Source organism: Lissotriton helveticus, chromosome 6 (genome assembly GCF_964261635.1).
Source record: "Lissotriton helveticus chromosome 6, aLisHel1.1, whole genome shotgun sequence".
NCBI lineage: Eukaryota > Metazoa > Chordata > Amphibia > Caudata > Salamandridae > Lissotriton > Lissotriton helveticus.
The window spans coordinates 740,735,405-740,759,593 of NC_136067.1; the positions used below are offsets into that span (position 1 = coordinate 740,735,405).

The following is a 24,189-nucleotide window of genomic DNA, read 5'->3' on the forward strand; positions in this document are numbered from 1 at the left end:
AGCCAGGGTGGGACATTTTGTAAACGTTATAACTTAAAACTTTGTTGTGACATTTTACTCAACTGGGAAAGCTGTGGCACACACCTACAAAGTTCTTTTATTTTCATTACTAGACTAAGATATGGGTTAAAATGGGAGAGATAATTTTCCTCACCAGACCCGTGTTTAGGGCATCTCTTCCAAATACCGACTCGCAGTGGTATGTATGAATGTTTTGTGACCGTAAATGCGGTCGCAAAACATTCGCATTTTACCACCAACTTCAAGTTGGTGGTAGCCAATTTGCAAATGGGAAAGGGTCCCCTATGGACCCCTTCCCCTTTGGGAATGGTGGCGAACATTTATTTTAGGACCAGGCAGTGGTCCCATAGATGACTGTCTGCTCTTAATAAATTTAATGAAAACTTTTAGTTCTTTCTTTTTAAATACAACTCGTTTTCCATTAAGGACAATGGGCTATAATGTACTTGTGATACAGCAGACATGACACCCACCCCGTTTGTGACGGATATCCATACCACCTTCTTTACAAGTGTATTATCATTTAATACATCTGCAATAAGGCGAACAGGATATCCGTCAGGTTTTGTGACTGAGTAATTGTCAGTCAAACTCTAAATCAGGGCCTTAGTTAGTCATAGGGCATACATTTTTTTTTTAGAAAGTGCCATCGAAAAACAAGCTCTGAATAAAAACGTAGATATGTTAACCGATTAAAAATGTTTAACGGGTACATCTAAACAAAACAAAAATAAACTTGAATTGATAAGACACCCTCAGCAGTCCTTCACAACGGTAAAGCTATCAACAAGAAATATTAATAACTATACAAATGTGTCGCTCCTTAATCCCCACTGTTGGCTAAACACAACGAAATATTTTCATGAGGAGTCATTGATCAAATAAATTGTTCAAAGTAAACTTATTTTATCATCAAAAAACAAAGAGAAAACGTGTTTGCAGCTAATTCCCACACAGTAATGTGCTGATTTAGAGACGTCAAGCTTGCTGAGTAGAAAGAACATCAATGTTACATGTGCCATGAGCAGTGCCCACCAGTACTTGTGTGCATGTGAAAATGAGGGAGGTGGATCACAGGAAAGAATGGGTTTGATTTGGTAAAGGAGCCGTTTTAGCATGTTCCAAGGGCCGGGGAAAGCCCAACAGTCCCTAAAGGGGTGGCTGAAGGCAATCAGACACCAGGGGTGATCTTGCTGCATCTCAGTTTTAGAACTTTAGGAGGCAAATGATCTTGCTGCATCTGAGTTTTAGAACTTTAGGAGGCAATCAGCCATTTAGAAACAATTTAAAAGACCAATGGATACCACTGCCTGTACGGCTGCAGGGGTGCGGCCAAGGCAGAACAGCATTGCAGCCATTCTGCACCATACCTGAAGATCAAGGTAAAGCCAGCAGGTAGACTGTCACTGCAAGTTCTTACACTGCAACACCTTCTACACCTGATGAAGACACAGTGCATGTTGAAGAGGCTCTTTAGGTGATATGGTGTTCAGTTTACTAGTGCTTTGGCTAGCTCCCAGAACGGTGGAGCTTAAGAAGGTAATTTTAAGTTAAATGGGCAGTAAGCCTGATTAATGAAGTGGCGGAGGACCCTTCTCCGCTGGCAGGCAACAGCACAACATTTTATGAGATCCTACCAACTCAACTGGGATTTTACTCGCTAGAAGTGTTCCCACCAGCATGGCTAGAGCATCCTCTGTGAAACTGCAGTGATGCTTGGCCATCATGTCATGGCGGCTGCTCTGCATTTTTTGTATTTCAAAGGCAATGCACCTGATGTGCATGGAGTTTTCACCCTTGCATGTGGAGACTATTGTTGACATGTCTTGTCTAAGTTCACCGGTCCTTGCATGGTGTACTCGGGCAGGTAGCATCTGCATAAAGCCCACTCTAAAAATTCAAGGGCCTCCACGGCTTACATGCCAGCAGCCTGAACGCGCAGCTAAAGCAGCTATGGTTCCGCACCTTCTCCAAAAACTAAGGTACGGTAAGTAAATTACGGTAAAAACAAAATGGCTGGCAGGCAGACGCGCTCTGACTCTTTTAGAACTGCATAAAAACACAAGCACAGGGTAATGATGGCATCTGTTTAAACAAATAGAAATGGTTATTGTTTCATCAAAATAGCAATCCCTTTCAAGCTTTTAGTGAACAGACACATTAAATAAGCCCACACGTATTAACTGCTAATGGGAGATCTGAGGCAATGTGAATGACTCAGATGCAAGAAACAGAGGCCCTGCATCACAGAAATGTCTCAAAGTGCCTCCTCCCTGTGCCACAGGGAGTCTTCACAAGCAGCAGCGCTGTCTGAAACAAAACATTATCGGGGCTCCCAAATGAATCTAGGGGAGCCCATCTGGAGAACATAAAAAGAAGGCACATCGCACTTTTAACAAACAGGTGCAGCATTTCAAAGATATGCTGTGCACTCTTCAAAATGTTGATTGAGTTACATTGCCGTGCGCCTTGCAAAGCAAGTCACAAATTGCAGCTACTGCTAATCAATTAGGTCGTTATTATTTTTATAGATGTGTGCTGCTGACATTGGAAAAGTAATACAAACTCCGAATTTACTTTTTGTGAAACTCCTCAAGAGAAGGCCTGCACTGAAGGAAAAAGGTAAGAGAGAGAGTGTGTGTAAAAGAGAGAGGGAGAGAGTGAAAGTAAGAGAGAGAGAGAGAGAGAGAAAAGTAAGAGAGAGATAGAGAGAGATAGAGAGTGTGTGTAAGGAAGAAATGCATAGCACGGTTAACTGCTGTAATCACGGAATAATCCATACTGAGCCAGGCAAGTACATTTTAAATACATACAGTGCTAGCATCCCATCCAGTCTCTTTAAACGCTTCAATCGCGGTACCCACATCACGTGGTCCTATGTGGCCAGCGTCCTCACAGGCACCAATGCGATGCACCCAATAATGATGACTATTTCCGGGATAATGCTCTTTCCTTCCACAACCGCTGGACCGTATCCCTGCTAATCTGTGAATCTGTCCTACCTTGGATTTGAAGGATTTATGGCCCGGCCACTGCACTGCTCCCAGGCACGGTGCGATGTAACCCTTGTTCATGACCTGTCTACACCATTGCATGCCGGGAATAGATGCGGGAATTACAGCAGACGGTGCCAGTAGCTTGGATACTGCATAGCTTAATAGGTAAACCTTTAAAGAGTACTGATGGATAAGACGTGTGGGGAAGCATCACAAGTCGCTTAAAATAAATGTTAGTGTCTGATTTGCTTCAAAAACTGGTGACAGAGGGCCTGAGCCACAAAACCTATTGATGCATACATATAAGTTACAGAGGTAAAGAGGCCTAGCTAACGCAGGCAGAGATTACTACTGATTCACAAATAGTGAAATATGTAAGTTTACCTATGCGGCTGTGTCAGCTAACACTATGACTCTTCTGTGAAGTATACATACATTCTACTTCAGTTTGTTGCAGCTAGATGTGTAGAAGAAGGCGTTCTCAAGTGTGGCAGAGGGGAGTGGGTAAGAAAAAGCAATGTCTTCGAGTGGTACACCAGCACAGCGATGAGAAAGGTGGCCTTCACAAACATGTACAGCACAGATCTATGCCTTCAAACTTAAACATACATGACCTGACACAAGCAGGAGAGAAACTGTTGGAAAGTGGACCAATATACCCATTTTTACAGCAGGTGTAGAAATAGAATGACATTGACAGATACAAATATTTCTACGAATTGGGCAAAGGAATTCACAAATATTTATTAAATATATATTAAAAGTCACTGTGTTCCTACCTATACGCAAGTGGAATTGAGGCTAAGTGGATAATAAGCACAAGCAGCCTTAGAAAAGCGGTTGTATCTAAGGTAATTTATGGAGATTCTTTTCATACCCAACTGGGAAACTTGTGAATGTTGTGGTCAGTTCTCAACCTCCACACCACGTATTCCATATTTATGAATCCTAGGAATGATGTATGCTGTTATAAATGTAGTCCTCAGGGCTGTTCTTCTTTGTGGTGTCGGATTGTGCTCCCTGCAGGTAGTCTTTTTGTTTTGTTATGTATTCTGATTATTTTATCTTGAGCCCTCCTTTGCTTAGTAGCTCACACTGCACTGTAGTCAATCTATACCCTGTTTGTGCCATCAGTTCTAGTTCTATAGCAGGCCTGGGCATTTTCTGCTACCACACGAGTTTGTTGCATATCCCTTCTTTAATTATCATATGGATATTACTAGTAATTAATCACCTTTTATAACTTTTCAGTTCCTGAGAGAAGAGTCAGCACTTGTTGAGTTCTTAGTCCATTCTTGGGTTTCTCCCCTGTAACCGCCTTGTGATACAGGGGGGAATGTAAACGATGTGATGATACTGTATGTCTTTAATACCTTCCTGAGTAAGCACAAGGCTCCTCATTGCAGACTTTTAAAATCATAACATTGTAGACTTTCTCATAGCTTTATAGATCCATTCTCCATCAGAATTCCATCATATTGTTCAGATATTTGGATTAAGATGCTATACACAGGTAAAGAAATGTGCCAATGACATGGCTCATGCTTCATCCCAACCTCAGATTCCAGTGGTTTAAGACAAGGTGTGAACTTCATGGGTGAGGCCTTTAGAGTAAAGTATTTGTAATATGGCTAGCTGGTTTATCTGTGATACTCGAGACATCCCAGAACACATAGGTGTTCCCACTGGTGGAATGCAGCAGGTCATATACAAATGTCCTTAATTATATATTTGCTCATCTGCTAATGCTATGGCCAAATCGCACACTCCAGCTTTAGGCCAGGTGTGAGCGGCTCCATCACAATGACTTGTATCCTGTTTGTTCAATCTCCAGATGGAGTTCGATTTTCTCGAGATGCAGAAATCTGATTTCAATCATTTAAGTCGTTTGCCATCTGGGTGTCCCCTATGGAAGCAAACGTGTAATTTTAACTCACTTCTTTGCTTAAGATTCTCTTAGTAATGGGGTAAATGTTTACATGCAACATCTGGTCCTAAAAGAAGAAAGTATATGATGCACATAGCCACAACTTGGGTTTATATGGATTATTCTGGATGTGAATTGTAGCATGTTATGTGAAAAATACACCATTAAATTCTAGTGAAGGGTTACATTTTGAGGACAGTTCTCTCTGCGTTCCATTTAGAAATATAAAGAAATTTGACTACGAAATGGCCATAGGGTGCAAAATAACGATGTATAACTTTGTGTGTGTGTTTTTAAACAATAACTATATTTTCACTAAATGTGAGATACATCTATTGCCAACATAAATCAAAGGAGTTGTCTGTGTCACTAGCAACAATTAAGATGCAAACTGTTTTTGAGGTTTGATATGCCATCCAACAGGCCACAAAGGAACTGGTCCGAGTGGGGCCCACTCTCATGCTGGAACCCTCAGCACCCCAAAGGCACCTCCAAAAACGCATTGTCATCTGGGGCGCACTTAACACAAGCCTCGCCTGGCCCTTCTGACCTCTCGCCTCCGAACTGCTCACTTGAAAGCTCTGGCTTACAATAAATGCGAGAGTGACAGCGATTAACATTGTGCCACTCAGAGCACAATATAAAGGGGCGCCGCTTCCTTCAGAAGCTTCGAGAACAGTGACTGGTGAGAAGCCCGGCTCACCCCTAGTGTGTCTTTGTGACATGGCTCTGGATGAATTCAGGTTGTGGTGGGGCGCTTCCATTGTTTTCACGTTCGTGACGTAGTTTAGCGCAATGAAAGGGGTTTCCTTTAGAAAAGCGCACGGGCGCTCTGGCGTGATGCTGGTCAACAAAAGGTCTCCCAGGCTGAATGTTTGGACCACTGGCACATCTGATTCGGGGATAATCAACAGCGGTTACACACATTAAAATTCCAACTTTCACAGGCCAGAACTTGTCTAACGATGTAAGATGGTTACATTGTTCCTGCTAAGAAAATCTGCATCCACCTGCATTATATTCAGTCAAAAGAATGTCGGTTCCTATCGCAGCAAACAACAGCCACGTTACAATTCGTGCTTGGCAGAGAATGTTAATACCAGCAGCGAGGGAGTGAATAACCAAGTGGCCATGTTGTCTGCAGAGAGCACGAATTTTCCATGGGCACAATAGGGTGTTCGCAGCTCTGTGTGGTTGGGGGCGCATTTAAACAAACCCCACCCCCCTGCCCTGCCATTTTAAGCACCGCTTCACTAGCAGCTCGCATTGAATCCTTGCTGAAAGAGTGAAGTGACCTTTCCGTCCAGCAACGAGCTATGGGTAAAAAGAGTTTTCCAGAGAAAGTAGGGTGCAAACAAATTCAGCACAGCAGAAAACATGGCAAGGAACAAGAACATGCAAACTCAGGAAATGTTCCAGCTAAAAGAATAGGGAACAACGGGCGATACCAAGTTCATATACCACAACACGGGACAGACTTCAAACTCTTTTGCTTCAGGTAGCAGGCAGCCTATTTTAAAATGCATGCAGGCACATGTGTCCTGAAAAGGTATCTCTACGAAATTATAAACAGCCACGGCCGGTAAAACCCCTGTCGCTCACGTTTTACTGCTAAATGGCAGTTCAGCATCACTAGTCTATATGTAACATCCAAATACATTGAGTGAGATGATTTTCTAAACTACGAATTTAGCCGCCATGTTAGCACTGTCAATCCTTTCTGTGAGGTGTTTCGACCTTCTTTGGTGGACTGCGGCTTTAAACCTGATTTGTAACGATTTCTGTCACAGAGAGCTCAGTTTTCAACAGGTAATTCCCAGGTGAAGCTTTAAACAGTCAGACACAGTGTGTCAACGCGAGACCTGTTCAACGAGGCAAAGCAGCCACTGGAGTGCACTCTGCCGGATGAGGGATGACAAATGAAATGATTCAAAGACAAAAAACATGCAGCGCTTGAGCAAAGCTCCATGCACAGTCGATTCCAGCATGTCTGAGTCATGCGTGATGGGAGTCTGTTTCCCCTCAAACTAAAAAATCTTCTTCACACCCAGAAACACCTTTTAAAGAACATATCTGTAAATGGCACGGATCAGCCAAGCAACATTGTAATGTTTCTTCATATGTTAAACATACTTTGGTGTGACTGTTATAGCATATGCTATAGAATGGATTGTCTCAAGGCGCTGAGCACTTCCCACACTCAGCCCAGATGTCCTCGACACACTTGAATATTGAAAAGTGGAATGTTGTCCTTGACTGACTCACTTGTTGAGATGGTTGCAGGCGGTATGGAACTGCTCCACGTCACAGCTGCACCATTCCCAAAATATCTTTAAAAGGCTGGTAGTAATTCCATAACTCAAGTGTGGAGTACGTTGTGGAAACAGTATCACTGCAAAGTACTCCACATTTGTGTGTGGAAATTCCCAGGTAAAACTGCACCTTCCGGCAACAAAAATGTTATTACCACGTCTGTTTTTGACTCCTTGAAATATACCTGCTTTTTAATAGAATGCACTAAAAAATACATTTCATGGAGGCCCACAGTCTGCTGACATTAACTAGGGCTCATTCAGTGTTTCATTGTATCCCAGAGAGTGGCCTGAAGCAAGTATCCATTCTGAAAGACGTTAACAATCCTGTAATGATTTATAATTGTAGGTGGACTCCACCACGCCCCTCCTCTCCAGATCTTCTGTAAAGGAGAACCCTGGCATTCAGTCTATGAAGCAGACATACTTCCGGTTGATCTCCCTTGAACACCTAAGGGACACTGAACTCCTTGAAACTGATTAGTTTGAACAATTACAGTCTTTATCTATCTGTTGATGGTCTCAAGTGATGATTTACCGTCATTATTTGCAAGATAAAAATTCTTGAAGAAAGAATCACGTTGAAATGAGCAACTCTGTCAATATAACTGAGAACGGTTGTTCTAATAACATCCCAGAAATTAAGCTCTAATTCCCCTTGAGATGAAGGATCATAAAACAAAAATGTATGATGTAATGATAGGAACAAGGAAGTTTAGAGTCCGAGTAATGGAATTACCAATAAACAATTCAACCATTAGTGAAGGAAAGCATCCAGCCACTAATACTATTTTATGTCGGTAAAGCTAGCCTCTGGGAGATATTATTAAATTAGCTGTTAATTCAGAATGGTTTGTATCTGGTTGACTGGGGCACATTTCATGAAACTTTCTTTCCCCAACTGTGGACCAGGGACATTGTGAACAGACAGTCAAAGCCTGGCTCACGGGGCTGATCTACATAGAAGTACCAGCAACTATGGCCCCCAATGCAGCAACTATGGCCCCCAATGCAGCAACTATGACCCCCAGTGCAGGCCGAAAACTGTAAACACTGTTCAAAATGCAATATCTCTGGGGATGGGCCGCATATAAACAGTGTTGCTTGCTCAGTCCTTTGTCCATTTTACAAAGTTCCACTCAGAATAAAGTTCGACCCAATGTGCACTTGCACCTAATGTCGCTGTAAAGTTTGACGCAGGGGGTTAGGACAACGGTAGAAGAATGGCGTTTGTCGTGGCCATTAAACACCTCTTAGATAGAACTTGGACATTGACATGATGAATGTTACATAACTGTGTACTGGAAAACCGTTAGCATTCAATGTCGGACATTGCAAATGTAATGAAGTGCTGTTATGGGGGTGCTTCAGTTTCAAAGCCCTCAAGAATTTGGCAGACGAAATATTAATCTTTCAGTTCTCTTCAGGGGTGATCTTTCACGGAGTCAGAAACTTCCCCGGATTAAAAGTATATACGGGATTTCGTTGCACGTACCTCTCTTTCAAAGCAGGTGTTCAGTTCTCCTATAAGGACACCGGTCCCCAAATGTTGTTAGGAAAGAAAGAAGGCCCACTAAGAGATATTATTATTTCAAAAATAGGGAATCTCGTCAGTCGGTTGCTATATTTACACGGACTATGGGGCAGATTTACAAGCCCCTTGCGCCCATGTTAAAAGTGACGCAAAAGTGGCGCAAGGGGCTTGTAAATCTTCCCCTATATACTTTTGGACCAATGTCCTCTTTCTAGAGGGGATCCACCGAAGCTCGTTTTCTCTTTCTCTCTCTCTCTCTCCTCCCCCCCCCCCCCCACACACACACACACACACACTTTGTGGGACAAAAACACCGCTCTGGAAGTTTCAGTTGCACTCCGACACCAGTATGTGGGACTCCTCTTCTTCACTTCAGATTTGGCACCGATGCTTTTGTAGTTACCTAGAATCCCAGCGCAGGTGTCTCTGGTTGGGGGAGGGGCTTCCTTCGGCGCCCAGAAGAGCCCTCAGCCTGAAAAGAATCGCTAAATTCGCCAAGTGCGTCCATTGCATTAAACGAGTGTTGTCTGAATCTGTCAATTTCGTGTTCAGAAGGACAAACATTTAAATCAATGACAAGTTAACAGATCAAGAGGAGGCAGGAGCCTGCTTAGGGTGGTTTCATCTCCTGCCGGCAGGTGACATTTTGAGATGACAGTCAAGGGTTCTTCGCAGCGTTAAAACGCTTCCAAGCGGTTTCCAGGGCTCCCTGGTCGGAGCGCCCCGAAGAGCTGTTTACATCAAGTCTTCAGCGCAGTTTCCGTTGCATCCTTCGCGAGGGAGGCTTGAAATCCGTCTTTCCGGGCAGGAATCGTCGTGGGTACGCCAAAAACCGCAGTGCATATGCCAGGCCGTCCTTCTCGAGCACCACAGCCTACGACGGATTTAGAACTGTGCATCGATGTGCCAGGGGCCTTTTTAGCCGAGCTGCGGAGGCCGTTAACACACCAAGCTCTGTTTATGAGTGCTCCTCGCCAGAGTGAAATAAAACACAGCTGAGTAACGAAAAGGCTATTTTAAAATAAGTTTTCTTTGCACTGGGTAGAAGCAGGAATCAAATGCTAACATCGAAGGGTGGGGGAAACCACTGAAGTAGACCGACGTGTCGCCGGTTCGAAACCAGCGTGCGTAGGGTGTTTGATCCTATGATTTAACTTAACATAGTGTAGGTCATTGAAGCTGTCATTAATGGAACTCTGCGCAAGTCACCCTAGAATGAAGCCCCACTGGTGTCCCTTTACCCAAGACACACGTCAGCACTGTAATGTGCGTACCACATATGGCTTATAGCACTGTACTATCCAAACACAGCATCAACAGATCCCACCAGGGCTAGGAGAGGAGGAGGGCAGAGCAGCGGGACGTACATGCTTCATGAGAGCTGATGAACAATGATGTACCTGCCCGCAGGTCACGCAGCTGCAGCCCAAGCGTCATGACGAAGCGCGGCACGAGGGACCACTCGCCACCCCTCACAGCGGGAAATGCTCACAACACCCACGATGAGACTCAAGAAGGTGTTCCAAGTGAAGCGGCATTAACCGAGCACTGGTGGCCGGTCACCCCCTCATTCCAGACAGGCGCTTTACCTGCGTCCTCTTCGGTTCTCAGACTGCTGACAAATGACAGAGTGATGCTAAAAGCACAGCCACATCCCGGCGCAGGCGGCATCCCGGGGGCTTCACGGGACGGCGCATTTCACTGCCTATGGAAAGGCGCCCTGCAGGCACGTGCAGCTGGTGCACGGGAACTGGTGGCGGCTTTAACTTGAGTGACCTTATTTCACCCCGTGCGCTCTCAGCGTGCTCAATTTAAAGGAAACATAGCAATACGTGTTACCAAAAATGTACAACACAGTAGCAAGAGATGGGCGCCACGGAAAAACGGCTGCAATATCACAGACAGCGCACACACATTAATGGAGGTGGCTCTGCGCTGCCTCCCCCCCCCCCTTCCGCAACACTAACCCTATAGATGGTTTCTGGGATCAAAGGTCAGGCTCTGAACTGACGTGGCCACTGCAGCATCCCACAGGCTGGTTCTCTGCAGAGGACAGGTGGAAAGGCAGTGGAGCACCTGCACCTGGCAAACGCTGACCCCAGCTGAGCGGAGAGGGGCACACATTCTTATAGCAGGGAAGGGTTAATGACTGACAGGACCCTGGCCAAAGATCTGCGTCCTAGGCTGGGTTTAGGGGGCGGCTGTGGCCCTGGAAGAATCGGGTGCTAGTTGTCTCTCTGCTTGGAGAAGTGAGGTGCCAGGAAATGACGATGCAGTCAAATAAAATGCACCTCCGAGACTAAAATATAACTTTGGAGGTCTGGGTGATACCCTAGTCAAAATAAACTGCAGAGTAACAGGCAGCGCGGTCCCACACTGGGTCCACATATTTGTCGATGAGTGCAGATTCCAAAGCATACATCCAGGACAGAGCACATTCCACAGTAGCATCTCGCGGATGTGCTGAAGTACATCCTCCCACCTGCCCCTGCCTGCCCCCTCACAGCACACTCTGGCACATGTGGACACTAGCGTGGGTGGGGCAGGGGGAGGAATTGGAGGGGTAGTGGTGCCCGGAAGCAATGCATAAAGTGGGAAAGAAAAGGGGTGTGAAAAAGAGGGACGTGCACAAGAGGCGCAACCTCTTTCCAAGAGGTGCGACCGCTAAAATTAAGTTTGAAGCTTAAACGTGTGAAATAAAACCCTGCGTTTCATACAGTGAGACCCCTGACCCGTGTTTAAGTACCTCTCAAGGACTGCATTGTATTTAGATATTTTTCACAACGTATCCCTAAACCTAGTCAGAAAGCTTCCAATACTCGTTGCAGCATCAGATCGAGTAGTAACAATTATTTTATTGTGAATAATTAGAGTTGAAAATGATTAAGGTCGGAAAATATGAGACTGTGAATTAAACATTGCGTGGAAGTTCCATTCATGTCCGTTCTCTTCATATCACTTTTCTGGGTAAGATACTTACACAATATTTTTTCTGACAAACCATCACCTAAATAGGTGCACATCTCAAACTTCATCCTCTTCATCACTGTCCTTCCTCTCTGCCCTTCTCCATTCACTTCCTTGCATCATCTCCCCTTCGCCTTGCCCTCTCTCTCACCCCCACCCTCTCCTGACCTATGTGAAATGCATTTTCTTTCCTTTTGCCACTTTCAATATTTCAATACATTCACATAAAATGATAATTACAATTGGGACATATGTGACCATCAATGTGAGCATTACGAGAGGCCAAGGATTGGATGGGATTGTAGTCTGAAAATGTTTGTGGCTGGCTGAGAGGTAGCGTAAGAAACCTTGCATTACCTCATATTCAACCCCAGAGCTCCCAATCGTGCCCAGTCATGAATACCACACACAATCTGAACTTAACTAAACACCCAGAGACGTCTCATTTCACAGCACTATCTATACAACAGTCCCATGCTGCATGAAAGAAAACTACACACACAGACACACACACACACTCCTGGAAAAAACGCAAATACTGCTAGGGAATGCAAGATGAAGCTAAAAAGATGAAATATATACGGTCAGTCTGACATAAACTGCCGTTAAGGATTTTTACAGTCCTCACTGCGAAATTGATTTCTGCCTATACAGTTAGGAATATAGATATAGAGCCTGGTCGTTTCAAAAAGATTTTTTTGAACCCCGCTGTCTGCAGTCTGTGCAGCCCACTGATCCGAATTCACTCCCAGCGCCATCCCTGCGGCTACCATCTCTAGGAGGGCCAGGAGCAGCCGGGATTCCAGCTCTGGGTACCCGCCTGCATCCCAGATAGCATCCCCCTTACCTCGCCAGCACTGCGCCGGTGCGATGCCCGCAGAGACAGCAGGTGGTTCGCGGAGCGCGCAACTCCCTGGCAGTCAGGGCTGTGCGGCGCGGCCCCTCTGCAGGCACAGGGCTTGAGGGGCGTGAAGCGTCCTCTAGAGCCCCGCTGCTCGGAGGGCGGTGAGCTGGGACCAGTGGCTCGGCTCCGCCGGCTCCTGGCTCTCCATCCTCCTCCTCTCGGGCGCTGCGAAGGAGCTGCTGTTGACCCGAGGGGCGGGAGCGCGCACGGGGGGCTGTGCGAGAGTGTGCGCGCCCCGCTGCCTGTGCACATCATCCACCCCCCCACCCCGGCAACCCCCGCGCGCGGGAAGAACGCACTCTGCAGAGAGAGACAGCAGCCACCGCAGCAACCAGCGAGCACGGAAGATCACTATTGACAAAAACATCAATCCAAACACATTTAGGGGTATTGGGGTTGCGCGAGAAGAGATTTGATTTTATTAAGCTCGCGGAGACACTCAATATCTGCCTGCTGCGCTGAAAAAATAAGTGCGGATTTGGTTAACCACCACTGTAAACCTGATCTCTCCTTTGGCGGCTGTAGGCTGATAGCTATCATTCTCGGCGACCAGAGAATTACGTGAATGTGGTGGATGAGGGAAAGAAGATAGATTCATCTGATTGGCTGTGAATTAATCTGTTTCGCTGTGATAAGCATATGCAAGCCTGAACGTGAAAGATGAGCGTGGCTTGCTAAGCCACCTTATGACCTCGGGTTAGATTCGGACTCGACCCTCCTTTCCGCTCATAAGAGTTCCTGCTTTGGCCATTAGCATTTAGTCAATCAGTGCATTCCATCATAACCTCACGTTGAGTACCCGGTTGGAAATCATATTTGATCAATTGTAAATCAATTGTAATCAATTTGTTGGCATGTACGTTTTGGGATATCAAAGATGTCTAATGGTATGGGCCGCGAGATAGTATATATATTTTTTCACATGAGAATATGTTTGCCAGCACAAGGAACCTTCCCAAAAAACATTATTAAAACTAGGGCCATGGGGTCCGCCTCAGTCAACTATGCCAATTACATCTTTAAGGAGTTGCATGGTTATAAAAGCAGCGTTTGCGAATGTTCTATAATGGTCGAAAGTTGCCGCTTTGTGGATCACCACATTTGTGTTGCTCACTCCTCTCTGACGCTCTCATGGTAGAAACAATCGTCCTACCCCTTGGTCACACTTAAAACTGCTGCTGATAAATCCGCTCATTTTGCAGCTTTTCCACGGTCAAGAATGAATTCAAAACTGAAGAATAGCAAAAAATGATTATTTTGTGAATCAAAACGTAGGATTTCTCGTTTATATGTATTAATTCCCTATACACATTATTCATGTATTCTCATATTTCTTTATTTTATGCTTAATAAAGATAAAAAACAAGATGTAAGATTTCTAAAGGGTGACTCTACTTCAGAGTTAGGTTCTAAGACAGTAGACTAAGAACAATTGCGGGAAGTCTCTCTAATGAAACAAGGTCATTTAGACTACGAATCAGTATCCATTTGGGGCATCGAGCAATCAAGTCAAAAACAGAAGAAACTTTCAGGAGATTACCCAGTTGTAGTTAGCCACCTGGCTACCATGGAGGGGACGGCTTACTGTCACACTAACTTGGAGGCTGGGCTGATTCAATAAATAAATATATGGGCTTGGGACCACTCGTGGCCCAGTCCGCAATGCAAGCACTGACTGAGTGTGCATTATTGCTGCCTCTTTGCCGCTCATAGTATGGGACCTAACCAGTTATAGTACACCAGCCTTACCTATATCAGATGCCAGCAAAGTTAATCAACAGCTGGTCATGAAATGTAAAAGTTCAGAATCATCCCAATGTGATGACGGATCAAAGGTAAACTATGAATTTCTTTCAAAGTGTACCCCAAGGTAGAACATTCAAAGTGTTTCATAGTGAAATATAAGCATATACTGTACTCTCAAAGAGTCAAAGTTGCAATTAGGGTTCTTGTTGGACCACATTTGGGTGGAGGGGGGTACAGGTCAAATAGGGTTTACTTGCCCACAGCCGTGGTGGTTAAGGTAGTTTGGCATGGTGTCCTGGGCTCTGTTATACGATGGCCCTGCAAAGTGGGTAAAGTACAGCCATTTCTACATTCAACTCTCAGGGTAGCAGGGGTCAGCTGTCAAAGGCTTCTCATGGTGGTAGTCTGGGGCTTGCACTCAGAACTTAACAATCATCGCACAGAAATAGAAACTTGATGTCCAGCCCACTGCATGTCTTTATGAAAAAGAAAGTACACTTATTATTTATTTATTTATTTAGAAGTTTTCTATAGCGCTAACAAGACCCGAAGGTATCAGAGCGCTTCACAGTAGAGGGAATGAAAAAGAGAACAACATGAAACAAACCCAATAAAAGCAATCAGCGAGTGACAATTTGGAAAGAAGAAAAGTTCGGACAGCAGGGCTTCTTGGTACAGGATTCAACATTACCGCATGGATTCTGGGATGTTTGCAGCTCCAAGTTATCCACAACCAAGGGAGCGGATAAGGCACAAGGATTTGAGTTGGCTCTTGAATTCTGCATAGGATGGTAGAGTTCTGATGTGCGGGGGGATGGCGTTCCATATTTTGGGGGCATTTCCTGAGAAAGAGCAGTCCGCAGTTCTCTTCCTTCTGGTTTTTGGTAGGATGAGCAGCAGGGAGTTAGAGCTTCTCAAATATCTGGCTTGGCCTGCTTTTTTGAGCTTGTTAGCCAGGTATTCCGGTTTACCGGTGTGGAGGGCCTTGTAGGTTAGGCAGACCGTTCTAAAGGTACTTCGCATTTCCGCAGGGAGCCATTCGAGTTCTTTGAGTGCCGGGGAGATGTGGTCAGATTTTTTGCAGCCTGTGATCATTCTCGCTGCCGTGTGAAGTGTTGTTTTTAGTGGTGCCAGGTGCGATTTGGGGATGCCTGTTAAGATTGAGTTCCCATAATCCAGTCTTGATAGAACTAGAGATTGCGTGGCTAGTTTGAGGTCCTTGTTGGGAATGTAAGGTTTAATTTTGTTCAAAAGTCTGAGGTTGAAGAATGCGCTTTTCGCCGAGTTCTTAATGTGGTTTGTCAGGGTTAGTTTGGGGTCTAGGGTGAAGCCCAGGGATTTAACGGAGTCGGCTAGCGTGAGGTTACCTTTGAGAGCATCGATCGACTTTAGCCACTCGGTGATTTGAGGGTTATCTTCTTTGTTTGAGATGAGGAGTGTTTCTGTCTTGTCGGGGTTGAGTTTCAGGTGATTCTTTGTCAGCCAGTCTTGAACTTCATTTAGGACATCGTTGAGTCTGTGGATGTCTTTGAGAGAGGAGGTTTCCAGGTAAATCTGCGTGTCATCCGCGTAGAGGTGGAAGTGGATGTTGGCGTTCCTGAGTAACTTGGCGAGTGGTTCCATGTAGATGTTAAAGAGCTGGGGGGAGAGCACTGATCCTTGAGGGACACCCTTGTTGACTTGCTGGGTATCGGAGGTGAAGTTCTTGATTTTTAATAATTGCGAACGGTTATGTAAAAAGGAGGAAAACCACTTGAGAACTACCTCGCCAAGGCCGGCTCTTTCTTGAAGAGTCATGATGAGGAGCTTGTGGTCCACCGTGTCGAACGCTGCTGAGAGATCAAGGAGTATGAGGAGGCAGCACTTGTCAGCGTCAAGAGATCCATGGATGTCGTCTATGATGTTCAGCATCGCGGTTTCTGTGCTGCGGCCTTGTCTGAAGCCAGATTGGAGGGGGTCCAGGAGATTGATGTTGTCCAGATGTTGCGTCAGTTGCAGGAGTACACAGCGTTTAAGTGTTTTCGAGAGGAAAGGGAGGTTGGATATCGGTCTGAAATTGTTCAAGTCAGTTGATTCGAGACCGGGTTTTTTCAGTAGAGGAGTGACTTGTCCCATTTTTAGACAATCGGGGACCACACCGCTTTGTAAGGAGCTGTTTATGATTCTTCCCCAGATGGGCGCTAAGGTAAGCTTCATTTTTTTGATTAAAGATGGGGGAATGGGGTCTGAAATGTGTGCTGATGGTTTGGAGGTCGAGATCAGCGCGATTATCTCAGTTTCCTGGACGGGGCGAAAGCTTAGCCAGGGGGAGGGAAAGGAGTCGGATGGGAGTGCCACTGGGGTGGCCGAGTAGCTCTTCTGGAGGTGTGGGTTGTTGATGTCTAGAGATAGTTCGATTTTTAGGACTTTATCGTTGAAGAAGTTGGTGAAGTTGTCACAGAGTTCTTTGGAAGCCTGTAGGGTTGAGGGCAGGGGCTTTGTTGTTTGTTGTCTGATTATGTTGTAGAGTTCTTTGGGTCTGTTTTTGGATTTGACCAATGCCTCGCGGAAGAAGCTGGATTTCTTGTTTTTGATATGGTTGTTGTACTTCCTGCGGGCTGATTTTAGTTGGAGGCGGAGAATGGCGGTTGGGTTGTTTCTCCACTTTCTTTCTTTGGTTCTCAGGTTTCTTCTTTCTGCGTTGAGGTCCGCAGTGAACCAGGTTCTGGATGGAGTGGCTCGGCTTCTTTTGAGCTTTAGAGGAGCTAGATTGTGAAGTATGGAGACTACCCCCGAGTTGTAGTGGTCGACGAGGTCGTTGGTCGAGTAGTGCAGTGTGTTGTTTGGAAGAAGTGCTCTTAGTTGACCTTCCAGGATGTCTTGGGGTACTTGGGAGAGGTTTAATCATACAGCAATATCAAATACAACACAATCCATTTTGCGAATAAAGGGTAGTATCCCTGATCTCTATTTACCAGAGGGCGCTATACCCCCCTTCTGTCCATCCTTCTTCCCGCCATGGCAACCCTGGTTCATATGCCCCCAGTAAACTTTGCCAGGAGCATGAATTAGGTTCAGGTGCAAGTTACATTCCCCACAAGTTCAAATGTGCAATCACTTCAATTTGTTTTTAGCCCCTGTTAGAAATTGGGTTTCTGGGTGGCAGAGGGTATTACCCTGTCCAAGAAGGAACCAGGGGCCATATGTATCAAGCCTTTTTCCCGTTTGCAAACAGGAATATTCTCAGAATCTGCCCGTTTGCGAATGGGAAAAAGCGTTTTGGGATGTGTCATCCCAAAAGGCCATAGCAAAATAGTGAATCACAAAATTTGTGATTCTCTATTTTGCAAATGCAATTAAGGAATTGCAAATTGTGATTCCTTAAATGCAATTCTGGAAGCACCAGAAATGTGCTATTTGACATTAAGGAATTGCAAATTAAAACCAACTTCAAGTTAGTGGTAGTTTTTAATTTTCTTTAAAAAAACACTTTTTTGATTTTTTTAAAGTGCCATATGTCGCACATACATGCCTTTAAGGCATGTATGTGCACAAAATGTGCACACATGCATATTTCAGGGGTGCAACATGGTATCCTTTTGGCACCCTTTCAATCTTGAAATTGCATTCTCAATTTGCGATTCTCTAAATGGTGATCACAAATTGAGAATGTCTTCCCATTCATTCCAATGGGCCTCCTAGCCCATAGGAATGAATGGGAAGGTATTCCTTATTTGCGAATCTCAATTTGCGATTTTAAAATAAGGAATATGTAGGATTCGCAACATTTTTAGCAAATCCTATATACATTGCATTTTGCGATTCTCTAATTGCGATTTGATTAAAATCGCAATTTATTTATTTATTAATACAATTTATAAAGCGCATACGTTTGCCCATGGGCGTCTTGGCGCTATGAATACCAAATAGGATTTCTGAGGGAGACAGCATCTAAAAACATAGAACCCATTACTGGTTAAACAACCAAGTCTTCACCAGTTTCCGGAATTGGAAGAGCGATTGAGCTGCTCGGATTGTCAGTGGGAGCGAGTTCCAGAGTCTGGCCACAGATACCGTGAAACGCCTATCTCCCCATGTGACCGTCCTGGTGCGTGGTACCACTAGCTGGTGCAGTGACATCGATCTCAGTGGTCTAGATGGACAGTAGGTAGAAAGCTGAGTTTGCAGAAACCTAGGGCCCTGGTTATGAATGGCTTTGAACGCTAGACAGAGTGACTTGAATTTAATGCGATTTTTAATTGATAGCCAATGATAGCTTTTTATTATATGACTGACTGAGTTGAATTTTGGAGTTTTGGAGAGTAGTCTTGCTGCTGCATTTTGGATCATTTGTAACTTAGAGATTACCCGGGATTGTGCGTTGACAAACAGACCATTGCAATAATCAAGCGAGGAGAGCACCAATGTACTCACCACTGTTTTTCCCGCACTATCCGAAAGAAAAGGGATGATTTTCCTCATTAATCTGAGTTTGTGATGAGCATTCGCCACTGTTTGATTAGTGTGAGCTACAAAATTGAGCTTGTCATCAAAAACTATGCCCAGATTTCTGACCCTAGCAGAAGGAGTTGGTAAAGCTCCTAAAGAAGGGGGCCACCACACCGGTGACCATTGTGGGGCGATCTTCCCAAAAATGACTACCTCCGTTTTCTCGGAGTTCAGCCTTAAGCAGTTGGCTTGCATCCAATCTTTAATAGCCAGCATACCTTCTAAAACCGTGCCGCTACATGTTCCCCATCATTATTGATAGCAAGCACCAGCTGGGTGTCATCAGCGTAAGAGGTCAGGCTCATCTGGTGGGTTTTAATAACTCTCGCCAAGTCCAACACGTAGATATTAAACAGTGTTGGACTTAGCGATGAGCCCTGGGGAACTCCACAAGGCAAGGCAAGCTCCGGCGATGTAAAAGGTCCCAACGTGACTGCTTGTGATCTATTGGAGAGAAAGGAGGTAAGCAGCTCCCTTGCGCTGGATCTGATGCCCAAACTTCCGACACCGTCAATCAAGATGGAATGATTGACCGTGTCGAAGGCCGCCGATAGATCCAGCATTATGAGAATGGCTGTCCCACCCTGATCCCTGATGGTTCTAATATCATCTGCAGCTTTAATAAGGGCCGTCTCCGTGCCATGGAGCTTTCGAAAGCCAAACTACGAATCATCCAGCAGCATATTTTGCTCAAGATAGTCCGCCAACTGGATGTTCATTTCCTTTTCGAGCACTTTGGATAGGTATGGCAGACTGGCTATGGGCCTATAGTTTTTTAACTGCTCCTTTTTTAAGGAGCGGTTTTAAAAGGGTGGTTTTTAACATATTCGGGTATATCCCAGACCCAAGAATCACGTTACAAACTTGCATGATAAGCATGCTGATTGAGAATCGCAAAACTCTTTTTTGATACATATTGCCCCGCAATCCAAGTCTGAGAAAGTCACAATCACAACTTAAATTAACCTGTGCTCACCCTCTGGTAGCTTGACACAGAGCAGTTAGGCTTAACTTAAGAGGTAATGTGTAAAGCATTTGTGCAACACTTCAAACAGTAACACAGGGAAAGCACCACAAAAAGACTCGAAACCAGGTTACAAAAATAGAACTACATTTTATAAATAGAACAAGAAGAAAATGATAAAAAATTTAATATGTAGAAGTAGAGATATGAATTTTTAAAGATTAGATGTGAAAATGACTCTTAGAAGCAATAAGCTACTATTTGGGTTATCAGGTCACAACAGAGTCAAAAGTTCAGGCTGACAGTGACAGAGCACAGGCCAGATACAGGGACCCCAAAAGGTCCGTTGAACAAAAGTACCTTGATCCTGGTTGTACCAGAAAAGATGCAGGGTGCAGTCAAGCGATATGTCTGTGTTGATCCCACAGTCAATGTGAGGAGTCGCTTTTCTCCATGAAACAATGGCGATCTATTGGTTACAAAAATGATGCGCCAGTTCTTAGAGGCAATGGTTTCAAAGTCGATGAGACAGGCTTCTCTATGCAGTCGAGGGGATGCGTCAATTGTCTTTTTGCAGTAGCAGAGATGCACCAGTTCAGATGGCGATGCACTGGCTCCAAGTGCAATGCGCCGGTCCTGTTCTCGCAACAACAGCGATGCGTTGATTCTGCTCCCACAGCAGAGGATGTATTGGTTACACTGGAGCAAGCACCGAAGGCCTACTTCCAATGGTCCAGGTACAGGAGCAGTGATGGAAGTCTTATGTCCCTAAGACTTCTGATCAGGAGGCTAGTCAACAAGCCCTTGGAGTCACTCTGGGTTCAAGGGATGTAGGTCCAGTCTTTACCCAGTCAGAGAAATTAGCAGGTAGCAGGGCAACACAGTAAGGCAGCAGTCTCCCAGATCAGCAGTCCAGCAGAGGGGCAGTCCTTTAGCACAGCAGTTCTTCTTCCTGGCAAAGTGGCTTCAGGTCAGAAAGTGTACTGTCTTGGTGGGGTGCGAGACCCAGTACTTATATCCACCTGTGCCTTTGAAGTGGGGGTGACTTCAAAGAAGGGTCTTTGAAGTGCATAGAGGTCCTCACTTCCTACATTGGCTCCAGACTCACAACAGGGGTATGCAGCCCTTTGTTTAGGGACAGAACACAGCCTATTCAGGGGTAGGTGTCCAGCTCCTACCTACCAACATCTGAGGAAGAACCACCAATTCACACCTAAGTTCCCTTTGTATGTGGCTGTCTAGAAGGAATACACAAAGTCCATCTGTCACCCATCCCAGCATGAAAGAGCTAAGAGCAGGAAAAAGGCAAGTTTCTAAAAGTATATATATATAAGTGCCTGCAAGGGATTTATGGTGTATCAGAAGCCAGGCGGATGATGGCAGCTCTTGAATAATATAAGAGCTGCCTTTGTGCAACATTACTCTTTGCTGGATTTATAAAAAAACAGACTTTTATAGTCTAGCAGTGTGTTCTTGCAATAAGAAGGGCGCTACCACACTACATTTGATTTTTGGAGTACACTTAATTCTCCGTTCCTGCATTGAATCACTCCATGCTCTTGAACATACATTTATGTTCCCAGTTCTACAGGGTCTTCAGTCCACTTAAGAATGATTCATCCTAAAGATGGTATTATATATGTTATCACTGAAATGACCAAAACATCAACAATTTAACCCATTTTCATTGTAACCACCACATCAGGAATTGTTCATTGTATAATCAATGAGGATTTGCTTGTTTTTAATGTCTGAAACAGCATAAGTGTTCATGAGACAAATAAGTATGGCGAAGAATGTCTATCTCAATCACTTTTGTCTATATCTGAATTGGATTTTGTACCTTTTTAAATCACTTTTTACATAAATCTGTAATTCGAAACGAATACACCCATTTTGTATTGTTCATTTTTTTTTTCACTTGTTCTGTGATAGATTCACTTTACAAACAAATAGTTAATTTTGAACTTTAGTTACCACTGAAAAGTGCTTAAAATAATGAATCTTTAAAGATTACTTAAGACTTTCTACATCTAAAAACTCCCTTGTAGGCACTTTTACTTAATATTAGGTTTGTGTTACCCAAGGGTTTATTGTGTTGCCCATTTTCCCGTTTAGTTAAGTTTCTAAAAGTAGCATTTTCAAAGTTGTAATAGAAATGCAACTCTACCTTTATAGAGGATTTATCAATACAAATCAATAGGTATTAAACATGACAGATCTACTCCCTCTCTATCAGGAATTACAGCTTATTAAGTGTAATAATGAACCCCCAATGTTATCCTATGAGGGGGTAGGCCTCAAAGTAGGGAAAAACGACTTTGGACGTTTTTCACTACTACGACATGTAAAACATAATGGCACATGACTTGCCTTTTAGTTACTGAACACCCTGCTCTATGGGCTAACCTAAGGCCTACCTTAGGGGTGACTTCTGTGTAATAAAAAGGGAGTTTAAGGCTTGGTAAGGGGCTTTAAATTCCAAGTCGACATGGCAGTTGTTAGACCCAGCGGTTTACAGCTGGCTGGGATGCATCAAAGCCAATCAGAATCCACTGTTCTAAATAGGATGAGTACAAAACACATGTCCGATAATCTGTGCTCACCCTGAGGTATCTTGGCACCGAGCAGACAGGCGTGTCCTCTGGGCCTAACATAAAAGTATTGGCACAACACCACCATCGCAACACACTGCATACTCTATAAAAAGACTCCACACCATATTTATTAGACACTGGTCTTTGTATTACACAAACACTGAAATCAAAACATGATACACATTGTATATACAGTAGTTATATATGATTGTCAAACATTCCCATTGAAACCAAAATGAGATACACATTGTATATTCACTTTACAGTTACATGAAATGATCGTACTTTCCCGTTATTAGAATGGGCAAGCAATTACAGGTCTTTGACTACACCTCATGACCCAGCCCCTCAATCAATCAACTACACCAACCAATGATACACGTTGCCCCTGCTGTCTGCTCATTGACTAGACTATTGGAACCACTAAAAATTGAAAGAAGCAGTTACTTAGTTTCGCCCATCCATATTTGACCTCTGAGTGCCCCACGTGCACCTGCATGAGGGCACGATCGCTATCCCCCCATAGACAAAAGGTTGTGACCCAGGAAGTTGGCATTCTTCCAAGTCTGGAGAAATGTTTCCTCTTAGGTGGAGGAGCAAGCTGCCGTAGCTCCTGACAGCCATCCGAAGGTGCCGACAAGGCACAACGAACCCCCCGGGCCCATCTCAATGTTCTCCAAAACAAAGTACCTTGCGGCATGGGTCCAGGAAGAGGGAACCAGCGACCCTGGATGGAGGCCGCGATGTCAGGCACTGTCATCCTCCCGATCAAGCGATTGAAGACAGTCTCAGCTCTCAGCTCAGGTCTCTCAACACACCTTAGACACCACACGCTCCAGAGTGAAACTAGCACAGGTCCCCTAGTTGCAAGCACAGGTTCCTTGGACTCTGTAAGCTCCCCCCGCACTCCACTAACTCCTTTTGTCCTGGCACCTCAGGTGGCTGCTGATCTTTATGAGCACACTCCTCTGAACAGTGTGATGACAGTGTACATCAGGACCGTCCTTGTCCCAACTGACGTTAACTTCTACCCGTTTCCGGTGCACACCTTGCAGTCCTTATGATCTCATGGAAATGGAGAGATCCTTTGTGTCCCATGGGATCACATGAACAGGATACCAGCCAACAGGCCCTTGGAGAGTACTTAGGGACCCAGGCAACGACAGTTGGTACTTAGCTGCAGGTCACTCCTTCCTGGAGCACGACAAGCAGCAATCACAAAGTCATGTGCAACCTCCGAGCCAGCACACACAATGCACATGATAAGGCAGATGCAGTCCATGCTGGGTCGTGCACAGATCACTCTGGAAGGCAGTTGTAGGCCAAGTCAGGCTAGATCGAGGATCATACAGCAAGGTATTTGTAGTCCAATTGTGGCTAGTGCATGGATAGCACAGCAAGGCAGTTGTAGCCCAACTCGGGCCAGTGCATGGACAGCAAGTTGAAGTGCTTGTACACAAACTCAGGTCAGTGCATTTCTTGACAGGAAGTCTTGAGCACGGGAGACCCTCTGCATCACAGGTCCCTCCTGGCTTTGCTCTCTCAGGCAGTCCACTTTTCCTGAGTTCTCCTCAGGCCAGCAATATGATGCATTTCTACTCCTATGCAGTCTCTCCTTCTGCAGGACCATGCAGATTAATTTCCTCTCACAGCAGACAAGCAAGCTTCTAGGCCCTACAATGTATATCAAAAAGTACAGACTTCAGGAGAAGTCCCTTCAACTTTGGGAGACT

General features: G+C 44.8%; 1 protein-coding gene across 1 annotated transcript in view; it reads right to left on the bottom strand.

Moving 5' to 3' along the window:
• FUT9 (fucosyltransferase 9) overlaps positions 1–12,778 on the bottom strand; it is a 675,803-nt gene extending 663,025 nt beyond the window's left edge. The window contains exon 1 of the mRNA XM_078646847.1: positions 12,605–12,778. The gene's annotated coding sequence lies outside the window, so the exon portion shown is untranslated. The remainder of the gene's footprint in view (positions 1–12,604) is intronic.
• Between the last annotated feature and the right edge of the window lie 11,411 nt (positions 12,779–24,189).